The sequence below is a fragment of the Pan paniscus genome, chromosome 4, assembly GCF_029289425.2.
Source record: "Pan paniscus chromosome 4, NHGRI_mPanPan1-v2.0_pri, whole genome shotgun sequence".
NCBI lineage: Eukaryota > Metazoa > Chordata > Mammalia > Primates > Hominidae > Pan > Pan paniscus.
The window spans coordinates 73,666,417-73,678,442 of NC_073253.2; the positions used below are offsets into that span (position 1 = coordinate 73,666,417).

The following is a 12,026-nucleotide window of genomic DNA, read 5'->3' on the forward strand; positions in this document are numbered from 1 at the left end:
TTTTCTTTTCTACAAGTCTACCCATAAATAACCACTTATCAAGCAAGCAATCATTTCTCCAAACCTATTTCTGTTCAACAATGAGTTAAGCATCAGAAGGAGACTGAATAAGATGCTTTCTGGAAAGTAAAAGATTAAAACTTTGCTTCAAACACCTGAGTATTTTAGGCAGTAATCACATGGAAGAGAGAGGAAAGGAAGGGAGTTTCTTGAGCAAATAGGTAATTATAAAGACAGTCTTTTGGCAATTGATTTGTCACAACAAATATGCACCAAATTCATGGGATTTTAGGGGGCAGAGAGGGAATGTTTTGGAAATGTGTATGTGGTACTCTGTAAGTCTCTATGGTAAATTAGATCTCTTATGGTATAATAATTAATATGACTTCTTGGATAAATAAAATATACATTCAGTCAAGTATTAAAGGACAACATAAAATGTGCCAAGTTCCCAAGTTTCCATCATTGGCATGGATTTTATTCTCCGGTCTGCTGAAAATCTGTGACTTGGACATTGACATGTATCAGTGTACTTCCCTCAACAATTCCCATCTCTGGTTTTGAAACACGAAATCTAGAGAAGTAGTCTTCTGTTTTGAATTGTCTTCCCACTTATCCCCATGATGTTTCATTGTTCTTCCAGGGCCACTGGAACAGGTCCAGAAGGAAAGAAAAGAGTGATGGCAACTGCTGATTCAAGAAGATTGTTCTGTTTCAGTTTTTATTTTATTTTAGATGTACTCCTTCTCCACAATGAGTTTCTCATACACGCATCTAATGAAAGACGCCTGTTCTCAACCCTCCTAGAATTTCAAGATGGGCAAACTTACAAGGAAATCAAGGATGAGCGCTAATATGTATCATATTCATGTGAATATAAGATTTTTTAAATAAGAAAATCAAACTCTAAAAATACAATATACTTCATAATTACAGATTGAAAAATGGGCCCGTGTGTCCTAGGCAGCTGCCCACTGCTGAGTCCAGGGTACACTGCCATCCTAGGAAGAGAGAGAGGAGGAGGGTGAAAAAACTCACCCAGGAAAGGCAGTGAGGGGTGGGGAGGGAGCACAAAGAAAGTCACTTCAAATCTCTCTCTAGAACTATATTGTTTTTCTGTGCAAAAATATTTTCTTCTGGCCCCTTTATAGACTAGCTTGTAAAAACACTGCAAAGTGCTATGATTCTAAGGGTTCTGGAACCGAAGACAAATCATTAAAAGTTGGATTCCAAATTGTTGGTAAAGAATGATTATGTCACAATTTTGCATCACAGTTAGTAAGCCAGTGATAGCCTCGGGATGTAATCTAAGAGACAGTGGCACAGTGGTTAAGAGTTCAGACTCTGACGTTAGAATACCTGGATTCTACTTTTGGCTCTGGTACCATGTGGCTTCTCCAAGCCTCAGTTTCCTCCTCTGTGGAATGTGAAAAATAGAAGCTCCCTCATAGGGTTTTCACTGGCATTAAAGGGGCTTCCATATAGAAAGCACTTAAAGTAGTGTTCAGCACATGGTAAGCATTCAACAAATGTTAGGTGTTATTATTACTTATTAAACAGGTACATAATAAACAAGCTGTTCACAAAGCATTATTTCACCTCTAAGCCTTACTTCTGATGTAGAAAATACACTAACAATACCTACATTGCAAGATTAGAGAAAACATATTTACAGGGTACAAAGTAGGTCCTTGATAAAGGACAGTTTTGTTCATTCTGTGTCTCCTGCTACCAGAATTTTAGTGCCAAGAGAGCGGGACCATCTGTTTTATTCATCGCAGTGGCCTGAGTGCCTAGCATAGTGTCTGCACATAGAGGGGCTCAATAATCATTTTTTTGAATAACCAGCCATTCTTATTAGTGTTTTTGTTGCTATGCTGGATAGAAGCCACAGGCTTTTTTTTTTCTAACACTTAGATTGGGTTACTATATGAATTACAAATTCTAAAGTTGCTTTTGTTTAAAACACTCTTTAATTCTGACTCACTAATTTTGGTTGATCTTCCCCCAATTAATCCAAAATAATGAGGTTCATTCTGTCTGGAACAACAAGAGACAAACCTTGTGGGGAAAGAGTGTCAATGCAAACCCAGCGGCACCCGGAGTTTCATTTCCAGAGCTGGGAATGAGTTCCCGGCAAGGTGGCCCTAAGCTGCTCAGGAAGGCCAGGAGGCTGGAAAACTTCCACTTATTACTCACCACCATGGAATGGGCACCCTATTGCTTTCCCTTCCTTTGCCTTCTCTCTGGCACTCCTGTATTATTTTCCCTGTTTTGCTAACATATTTCCCTCTTGCAGATGAGCCTATAGAAGTAACTGCTATAGCTCTATCTGTCCATATGTTAACAGGTGAATGAATGAGTAAATGAAAATAGAAATGCAGAGAAGGGAATGAAAGAGAGGCCTGTGGTCTAAATGTGTGCCTTCATGAAGTCAATTTAGTAGGTCATAACTAGTATTTTCATCAATTAATCAAAGTGAATAGAAAATATCACAGTGTGTCACATGTGGTAAAGGTAAGTATTGTTTTGTGAGAATTTTTTTTCAGCTCTCTGTGTGTATGTGTGTGAATGCCAGGTTGCAATACAAAATATATTTATTATTGTAGTTTCTGGTAAAAAAAAAATGTTTGTAAACACTGGCATAAACCCCCATTTGGTTAATAGTAGAGGCTTTAAAAAGGAGCCATGGGCCGGGCATGGTGGCTCAAACCTGTAATTCCAGCACTTTGGGAGGCTGAGGAGGGTGGATCACTGGAGGTCAGGAGTTCGAGACCAGCCTGGCCAACATAGTGAAACCCTGTCTCTACTAAAAATACAAAATTAGCTAGATGTGGTGGTGCACGCCTGTAATCCCAGCTAGTTGGGAGGCTGAGGCAGGAGAATCCCTCGAACCTGGGAGGCAGAGGTTGCAGTGAGCTGAGATCATGCCATTGCACTCCAGCCTGGGCAAAAAAGAGCGAAACTGTCTAAAAACAACAACAACAACAGCAACAAAAAGGAACCATGAACTATGTATTGTCTTCCCTTCCTACCATGTTTGTTTCCTATGATCTTGGGCTGTCCACCATACCCAAGAACTTGCTTCATCTCACTAGTGGAGACCACAGAATGAGGATAGTGACCTTTGGTATTGGGTCATTTCACTTGAACAGAAATTTTATGGACATCGTAACAAGGGAATACATTTTAGAAAGGTTCACTTCATGGAATTTTGAGCAAAGAAGGCAATTTACTTTTATCAGTGATTCTTGGTGAAGAGAATGAAACCATCTCCATGAAGAGCGGAGAACGATTTTGCAGAATTCACAGTCACAAGCATTTTCACACGGGTTCTCACCCTGGTCAAAGGTTCCTTCTCATTATGGCTGTTTATAATATCACAAATGACATTTTATTAGCCTATAACACGGCTTAGCCTTATACGATTACATTACATGAAAACACCAAGTGTTCCTTACAGATTTGCCACGTGTGATGGCACATACTTTATCAGGGAAACTGATTTTTAAATTTGACCCTTAAAACTTGTCAACAGGTCTTTTTCTTCAAGCTCTAGTGTTCCTTAAGAAAATGAAGTGCAGGGCCGGGCGCGGTGGCTCACGCCTATAATCCCAGTACTTTGGGAGGCTGAGGCAGGTGGATCACCTGAGGTCAGGAGTTCAGGACCAGCCTGGCCAACATGGGGAACCCGTCTCTACTAAAAATACAAAAAATACAAAAAAAAAAAAAAAAAAAAAAATTGCCGGGCGTGGTGGAGCATGCCTGTAATCCCAGCTACCCGAGAGGCTGAGGCAGGAGAATTGCTCGAACCTGGGAAGCGGAGGTTGCAGGGAGCAGAGATCACGCTACTGCACTCCAGCCTGGGGGACAGAGCGAGACTCCGTCTCAAAAAACAAAAACAAACAAACAAGAAAAGAAAATGAAGTGTAGAAAAGCAAAAGAGAAACATTCTCTTTTGAAAGATTGTTAAGTAGAAAAAAATCAGTGGCGAAGACAGTATTATTAGTGGCAGAAAAAGTCAAGTAAATCACTGTATCCTCGGTCTGATAGGACTAAGCAGACAATCCCTTTTCTCTGGCTACAGTCGTCCTTTGAGGATGAACTTTAATTCGGAAGCAATGAGAGGAAACTGAGGCACAACTTCCACCACTGCTACTTCTAACATCAAAGAACTTCTAGCGCCCTTTGGCTTAACCTTTGGGGTGGAGACTGCCTCTCCCGGGTAAGCAGCCCATGGCGGCCTCTGAGTGGTCAAGCTTTATTTCTGTCTACGCTGGTCTTGACCATTCAATTGACTCTCATGACAGCTTAACACAGTCCCGCGATCTTTCCAGTATGTGGTTTGCCAGAGGGCCCACCGCAGGGACTTCCTCTCACTCTCAGCGAGGTCGCCGGAAACTCTCAGAAGGGGCAGCTCCGAAATTCACTTCTCAGAGGCCCACAGCTGCCGGCGCGAGCCCCGCTGCGAGGTGATTTGGATACCCGTTTACCCTTCACATGAGCCCATCCTTCGCTCACTGTATTGGAATGTGCCGCACAATATGCTTTTTTGAAGAGGAACCAGAGAGTAATTCATCTTCTTTATGTGTGCTAAGCAGAGCAAGAGGGAGAGGCGAGCGGGACCCACCATGGGCCGGGGAGTCGTGATTAGTAACAGCTGACAGCCTCAGACCAAGACCCTTTCTCTGGCTACCTCATTGTAACAGCCGAGCACAAAGGAATGACTGTCCTCTTGCCAAGATTTAGAAACCCAGGACCGCAGAAAATAGCAGCAAAAAGCAAAGTGTGTGTTGGGCAGTGGGGGCAACAGGCTGACGAAAGCCACCCTTGGATCTACCTGTAAAGCCTAGGTTTGGAAAGAAACCTCTATCACGTGGAAAGCCCTGTCTCCCCATGATGCCCATTCACCAGCAGCACCAGGAGCACTGATGGTGGCGGGAAAAGTAGGTGAAATTACGCACAGAAAGAGCCTGGGGAGAGCAGCAAATTGCTTTGGTTTAATGAGAGGAAGTTCTTTGAGGGCCAGAGCCCCAGCCTGTCTCCCTTTCTTTCCAAAAGAATCATGATTTACAACTGACCACTGGATGAGTAGTTTGCAATTTCCACAAAAGCTGTCTTTACTTTGGATTGTGTTTCTTGTTACCGAAAAGACCTTCCCGCATGACTGTCTTGGGAAGATGATCGAGATAGCACGTTTCCTAGCTGGCAGAATGCTAAATGGGACCGAATTCCACAACCAGGCTTGACTTGTCCAAAATTAACCAAAAGGCTTCTCAAATTGACTGCAGAGCATGTCAGACTCAAGGGGTGACCTTTCTTCCCAAGGAAGGCCTGTCCCTCACAGAAGAAAAGGAATTGAAATGAAAGCCTCATAGAAGTTGAAAGCAATATATGAATGTTAAAGACCAGTTCATTCTGGCCCTGCTTTGCCAAAGAACAGCCGAAGCAGGAGTGTGACTCCAGGCCCAGTCATGAGGCTGGGAAGCAGCAGATTCTTATGGCCAAAGGAGCCACATGCACCTGTGCCCACCCACACTCTGCAAAGATTCTGGAACCAGATTCCAACGTTAGCACTCTGAAATGGACTGAAGTTAAGTTTGTTGCTTGAAACTGAAATTAAGATTTTTCAAACAGATGTATTTCTTTAAAGAAAAAAAAGCAACTAGTGAATAAAACATGTTCACCTTGTTTATTTTCTTTTTCTTTGAGATGGAGTCTCGCTCTGTTGCCCAGGCTGGAGTGCAGTGGCATGATCTCAGCTTACTGCAACCTCTGCCTCCCAGGTTCAAGTGATTCTCCTGCCTCAGCCTCCCAAGTAGCTGGGATTACAGGTGCCCACCACCACGCTTGGCTAATTTTTGTATTTTTAGTAGAGACGGAGTTTCGCCACGTTGGCCTGTCTGGTCTTGCACTCCTGACCTCAGGTGATCCGCCCGCCTGGACCTCCCAAAGTGCTGAGATTACAGGCATGAGCCACCACTTTGTCTATTTTTTAAATTAAATCCAGAGATGTGAATCTTATTTACTATATAAGAAAATACATTTAAAAAATTCAGGTCCACACTTTGGCCAGTAAAAAGAGTGTGCAAAATGAAATCTTTGGTGATAGAGCTGGGGCTGAGGAGAGGAGAAAGGGAAGATTGTGGAGATAGAGCTGAGAGAATGACAAGAGGAGAAAGAGAAAAGAGAAAACGTAGAGAAAAGGAAGGGAGATGAGAAATCAAAGGAAGATTGGATGGAGAAAAATTCAGAAGGGGCTTTTATCTTAGTCCGCATATTTCTTGGGCTGTGGCCAACGGCACCCCCTTTCAGTTCTGATTAGTTTTCTCAGCATTTGAAAGCTCATTGGTTGTTTTATCTAAAAGAATAGTTCCTATAAAAGAATAGTCTCACCTAGGGAGTGGGAGATTGTTCTCTCAGCTACCAGAGCCAAACAATAAAGCAGTGTTACTGCATAGAGTGAAAACACTGTCGGAGTAAACTCTAGAATTGGTCGGCTTCCCTGTTTCTGGTTACCATTGTAACAGAACATTCTTCCCTTGGAACAGGAAAAGCTACGTTTTTGCCCCCAGGTCCAAGGGCATCAATGGAATTGAATAATTGCTGATATATTCCACAAGTAGTGGCATAACACTTTTGTAGCTTTCTTCCTTCTCTAGGAGGGAGTTGTTTCTGCACATTCTACTTTAGTTTTGTAATACTTATGTGCATAGTTTCTTCTCAGCTTCATATTCCAATGTTTTTTTTCAAGGGGTATTTAGGAATCCCAAAAATTATACAAGAAAATTGTGGACAGTCCCTTATAGCAAACTTCACTTATCCTGAATAGATTTCTGGGGTCTAGGAAGGCGTATAGAGAAAGGTTGTGGAAGTAACATTTGGTTGACTTGAGTTGCATGAGATGGGTTGGTAAAATAATTCTTTAATCTGGAATTTAGGAATAGAGTGAGTGATGAAGATACAGTCACCAGGGTTTGGAACAAACACAATTGGTAGATAGATATATTTGAGTAAAATATAGTCACACTAAATGATTTAAAAAGACAGCGAGTGATAGAACTGGGGACATTGTTGTTAAAGAGAAGTATGGAATAGAAGAACTATACATAAGGTAAAGAGAAGCCAGGTACAAAACAATGATTTTTAAATGAAGGATTCAAAGGACTATGGCTCATCACAAATAATGGAATGAATTGGTAAGGTAGTGAAGTTACGTTCAGGATAACATGCTTCTTCTAAAAGTGACTATAAATTACTCCTACAATTAAAACTTTTTCACTTATTCGTGCACTCTTTCAACATTTATTAAGGACCTTCTTGATACTCTGGCAAAGGACATAAACATTAAGCCTTTGATGTATTTATTACAGTCAACAGGACTTAAAAAAATATTGTGAAACTGGCCTAAACAAATAAAACACATCAAATTATCTAGCGGAGTGATTTGGAATGGAATTGGAGGAAAACAGAAACGTGTTGGTACGAACTGGAAGGAAATGGTTGTCATCAACATGAACTCCAGGGCTGCTTGGCTTGAATCCTGGCTCTCCCCACTTATCAGCTTGTGACTGGTCAAGGTATGTAATCCCTCACTCTCTTGGCAAATGGATGTTTTTGAGAATACAATAAATTAACATACGTGATGCCTTAATAATATGTGGCATATGGTGACAGTGATGTTTTTATTTTTGCTTTTAAAAAAGGATTTTTAGCTCTGAAGGGCTCCTTGGAACACCACTGTAAACCATAAGAACTCAGTCAAATTAGAGCCTACTGCAAGGCACTGTGCTGAGTGCTTCACCTCCTTTATCCTCCTAACAACCCTACAAGGTGGAGGCTAACAATGGTCACTCTGCATTTATGGATTAGGAAACAGGGAGGTTAAGTCCCTCACTCAGGATCACACAGCTAATAAGTGGCATTGCTGGCATCTGAAGTCTCTCCAACTCCAGAGCCCACTGTTTGATCACTATGCCTACTGTCTTGGAGATTTTCTGTAAAATAAATTCTTCTTCACACTAGACTGGTATCAATCATTGATGTGCATTTGATCTATCCAATGTGGAATCGTGACAGTAATCTGCTTAAAGTCATGTTTGAAAGGAAGCCATATATCACAGTAAAAAAAAAAAAAAAAAGGGTAAGTTGTAAAGTGCCACAGTCATGGTGAGTGGCTACTGTCACAGCCCTGGGACCTGCACTGGAGTTAGTTTGACATCTCTCATTGAACTGGAGAGTCATAACATAGTGGCTTTATTCAGAAAATGACATACTAATGGATGTCTTAAGTCAAAGAAGAAAAAAAAACCTCAAGCATGGATAATTACACATTGCAAAGGCCATGGGTAATCCCTAGAATGCCCAGGCCACTTGGTGAAGCTGCAGCATTTCTCCCCCAACTCTGTTTAGAGTGTCAGTTACCAAACTTTCTCTGAGTCCCACCACAATGGTGCTCACAATCTTCTAGGGTAAGTCTTCACCATGGGCAGCTTTGATTAAACAAACAAACAAAAAAAACACTGCTTAGAAATCTAAAATCTCATTCCTTTTAACCCTTTCCCTTTGAGATAAATTTTTGCTTCTGGAGGAACCCAAAGCAAGTCTGATATATGTTTACCAGGGGACTTTGGTCTTCTTTTCTATAGACTCAATATGCATCATTTCTCCAACAGATCCTCATATATCATTATTTCCAGATGCTCACCAACCTGTAATGCCTCCCACTGCCTACCAGTCAATGTCCTCACGCTCTGGCCCAAACCTTTTTTCAGCTTCATTTCCTACGCAGGCCTACCCTATTCTGCCAGGCAACCCAGACTTCTCAGCATTCCCTAGACATGCCTTGGGTTTTCCTGTCTCTGTCTCTTTGCTCTTAAGGTTTCCTCTGCTCTCGTCCTCATTTCCTGTGGAAATCTGACCACTAGCCCAGCCCCTGAATTCCCGCAACCCTTTCTTTGTGCTTCTTGGTTTCATGGGGGGCTTTGTTTTATAGTCATGCGTGTACCTGTCTGACTCTCTATTTAAATTTTCAACTCCTTGAGCCTAGAGACTGGCAAAGTCTCTTTGTATCTTTATTGCCTGCCCTGGTTAGCACATTGCCTGCCCAAAACAGGAGTCTAATAAATGTGTCTTGGATTGGATTCAACACCCTCTTAGTAGCTACTCTGCTTTGTCAAAGCCTCTCCTGAATGTGCTCAGAACCAAACAAATTATTCCCAATGCAGTGCGGTCAGTGCAGAGTACAGTGACTATTAATATTTCTACTGAGGAAGCACACGGCTATATTCATTCTTTTTTAGCCACCACTTCCTACTGTTGGTTCACATTAAGCCTTTAGTCACATGAACTGCTGCCAAGCTCAGTTGTTCCCCATCCTGTAATTGCGCAATTGCCTTTTGAATCTAAAAGCAGAAGTGTACACTTATTCCTTGCTCAACTTCATCATGTTGGTTTCCATCCAGCATTGCAGCCTATTGAAATCATTATGAATCATGATCACAGGCATATGTAGTGGAAGCCATCCTTTTTGGGCTTATGTCATATGAAAACACTATGTAGATGACTTCTATGTTGTTGAGTCGTTGATTAAAGTATGGAACAGGGCAGGGTTTTTTTAGAAAAGTACACAAGGGTGCTTCACCAGGTGTCTTTGCAGGTTGACATGGAGCCTTAAACACTCATTAAGTCTAGATATTCAGCCAGATTCAAAGACACTTCGTGATTTTTTTCAGGTCCTATTTTATTACTAAAGGTATTAGGGAAGATTCAGAATTTTTCAGAATGACCAAAACAAATTGTTTCAGGAATTCCACAACCAAAAAGTGATTATAGAAAGGGAGCACTTTTTAAACAAAAAAATGCACATGAAGCTATTACAAGATGTTTTGTGGGAATACTGTTAGCCTGACTTTGTAACTTCAGGAATTACTGTTTTCCTAAAAGAATCAGTAGTATCAATCTAGAGAAGAATAAGCTAATAAATATCCTTCCCCACTAGATAGGAATGTCATATCATTTGGGCAGAGATGTAAATGCATCAAGGATCAATACAAACAGAAGTTATTCATATGCAAAAGAAATAACAGCATAATTATTTTAGGCTTCAGAAAAGTTAATTGGATAATTCATTAGCAAAAATTTCTGGTTGTGCTACAATGATTATTAAAAAGTCCATTCTTTTAAAGTATATGCCTTAAGTTCAACTTCACTTTTATTCGTTCTGGAATAACATATCAGTGATTTTCCAGGTCACAGCCCTTCAAGTATAGTAATACACGATGGTTTACATTGATTACTATATGCCCAGTGACTAACACTGCAGGAACTCAGTATAGCTTTGTTGAATGAATGATGAATGACAAATTCTGCAAATTCAGCAGGTGAGAATAATTAAGCAACTATACTCAATCTACAAATCAATGACATATTTTTGTAACATACTATAGCAAGAGTTCATCACTGCAACCAGGGCTGCAATGCAAATGTACAAATAGTAGCTCCTCTTCTCAAGGAGTTCTTTTGTTGCGTAGACAAGTCAGATTCTCACTGAACAATTAGACAGTCATAGTCTCACCAAATAATAGAATGTTCAACCACACATGATGTAAAGGGCTAAGTACACGAGTACAGAAAAATTATGAAAAATATTTAGCTCATGTGGAGAAAAGACTTAAGGGAACAAATGCACTTTAAAATTATAAACTGATCCAGTACTAATCTAGAGGCCACATACCACATCAGGGGTTACATGGCTCTAGAGAGAGGGGGCTTTAGTGACACGTAGATTTGAGTTTGAATTCAAGCTCAGCCCCTTGCTAGCAGGGAGACCCTGAGACGTTATGCAACCTCTCTGAGACCTAGTTTCTTCATCTATAAAATGGGAATAATAACAATGACCTTTCAGAAGGAATAACAAGTACATATGTTTAATAACCAGCATATTTTTTATACCCAGTAGTTGCTAGCAATTATTATGGCAGGTAAAATTAAAAAGTCACTGACCAATTATAGAATTAACCTGTAATCAAGATTAGGATTTTAGTACTTTAAGGTAGAATAAGTATAATCTTTACTGCAACACCAATGTTCTCAGTCATTTACAGCTTCTGATGTAAATCACATCTTATTTATCTAATTACTGAGGAGCAACCATGCGTCCAGCTCTGTTCCAGGCTAAGTAAACCCTGTGATGTGTTTCCTCTAACTTGCACTCATCTTAATGCAACGGAAACTTGATTGTAGTGAACATAATCCCACAGGGAATCTCAAACACCCTTGGAAACCATTCTGTCATCAAAAAGTCAAAATTAAATGCCTAAAACTGGCCGGGGCCCTCCAGGTCTGGTGAGTGAGGTCAAGGAACCCAAAAGGCTTGATGATGTACAAAATGACACCACTAGTTAGTGGTGAGGCTAGGACAGAATGAAAGTTTCATGGCCTTTTGATAAGGCAAAGTGGCTTCAAGCTTTGCTTTAGTGCATGAGTTGGAAACTGGTTAAGTTTATGACAAGTGGAGTTTTCCCAATCTTTACAAGGTCACAAGCTTTCTTGGCAAGGTAGATTTTTTAATTCTAACATAGAAAATACAGTGACTTTTAATTGTTTACTCAGGGTCACCCATAAGCAGTTTTCAGAAACATCTATGCACTGCAGTAAGCAGCACTCAGGAGGCAGCCAGTCAGCAGAAAGGGGGTGAAGTAACATGCAACACGATCTCTGAAACTGCCTAACAATTAGTGACAAAGCCAGGGCACAGCCAGTGAGCATGCCATCATTTGACCAAGCCGAGGCTGAGGAAATGATCCTCTCTAGGCAGACATTTGATGCAAGTGCAAAGAGAGACCTTACACCTGATACTCTCCGGCAAAGAAGCCAAAAGGGCTTTTGAAGTTGGTGTTTATAATATTAAAGCAGAATCTCAGAGTGTAGTAGTCACTGACATTAGCCAATGCCTATAGATTCACATAGACCATGCTCACAGCCATGATTCCCCGTGAGCTCACCTCCAGGTCCCCCAGGAGGCA

At 40.9% G+C, this 12,026-nt stretch overlaps 1 protein-coding gene and 1 long non-coding RNA gene across 3 annotated transcripts in view; both read right to left on the reverse strand.

Annotated features, from left to right (window-relative positions):
- The window catches only part of SLC1A3 (solute carrier family 1 member 3), an 81,963-nt gene that overhangs the window by 21,179 nt on the left and 48,758 nt on the right, over nt 1-12,026 (reverse strand). The gene's annotated exons all lie outside the window — the stretch shown is intronic.
- LOC134730436 (uncharacterized) overlaps nt 1-12,026 on the reverse strand; it is a 37,489-nt gene continuing 25,463 nt past the window's right edge. Inside the window, exon 2 of the long non-coding RNA XR_010112199.1 lies at nt 1-12,026. This exon is cut by the window's right edge and continues 24,643 nt beyond it. This is a non-coding gene — a long non-coding RNA (uncharacterized LOC134730436).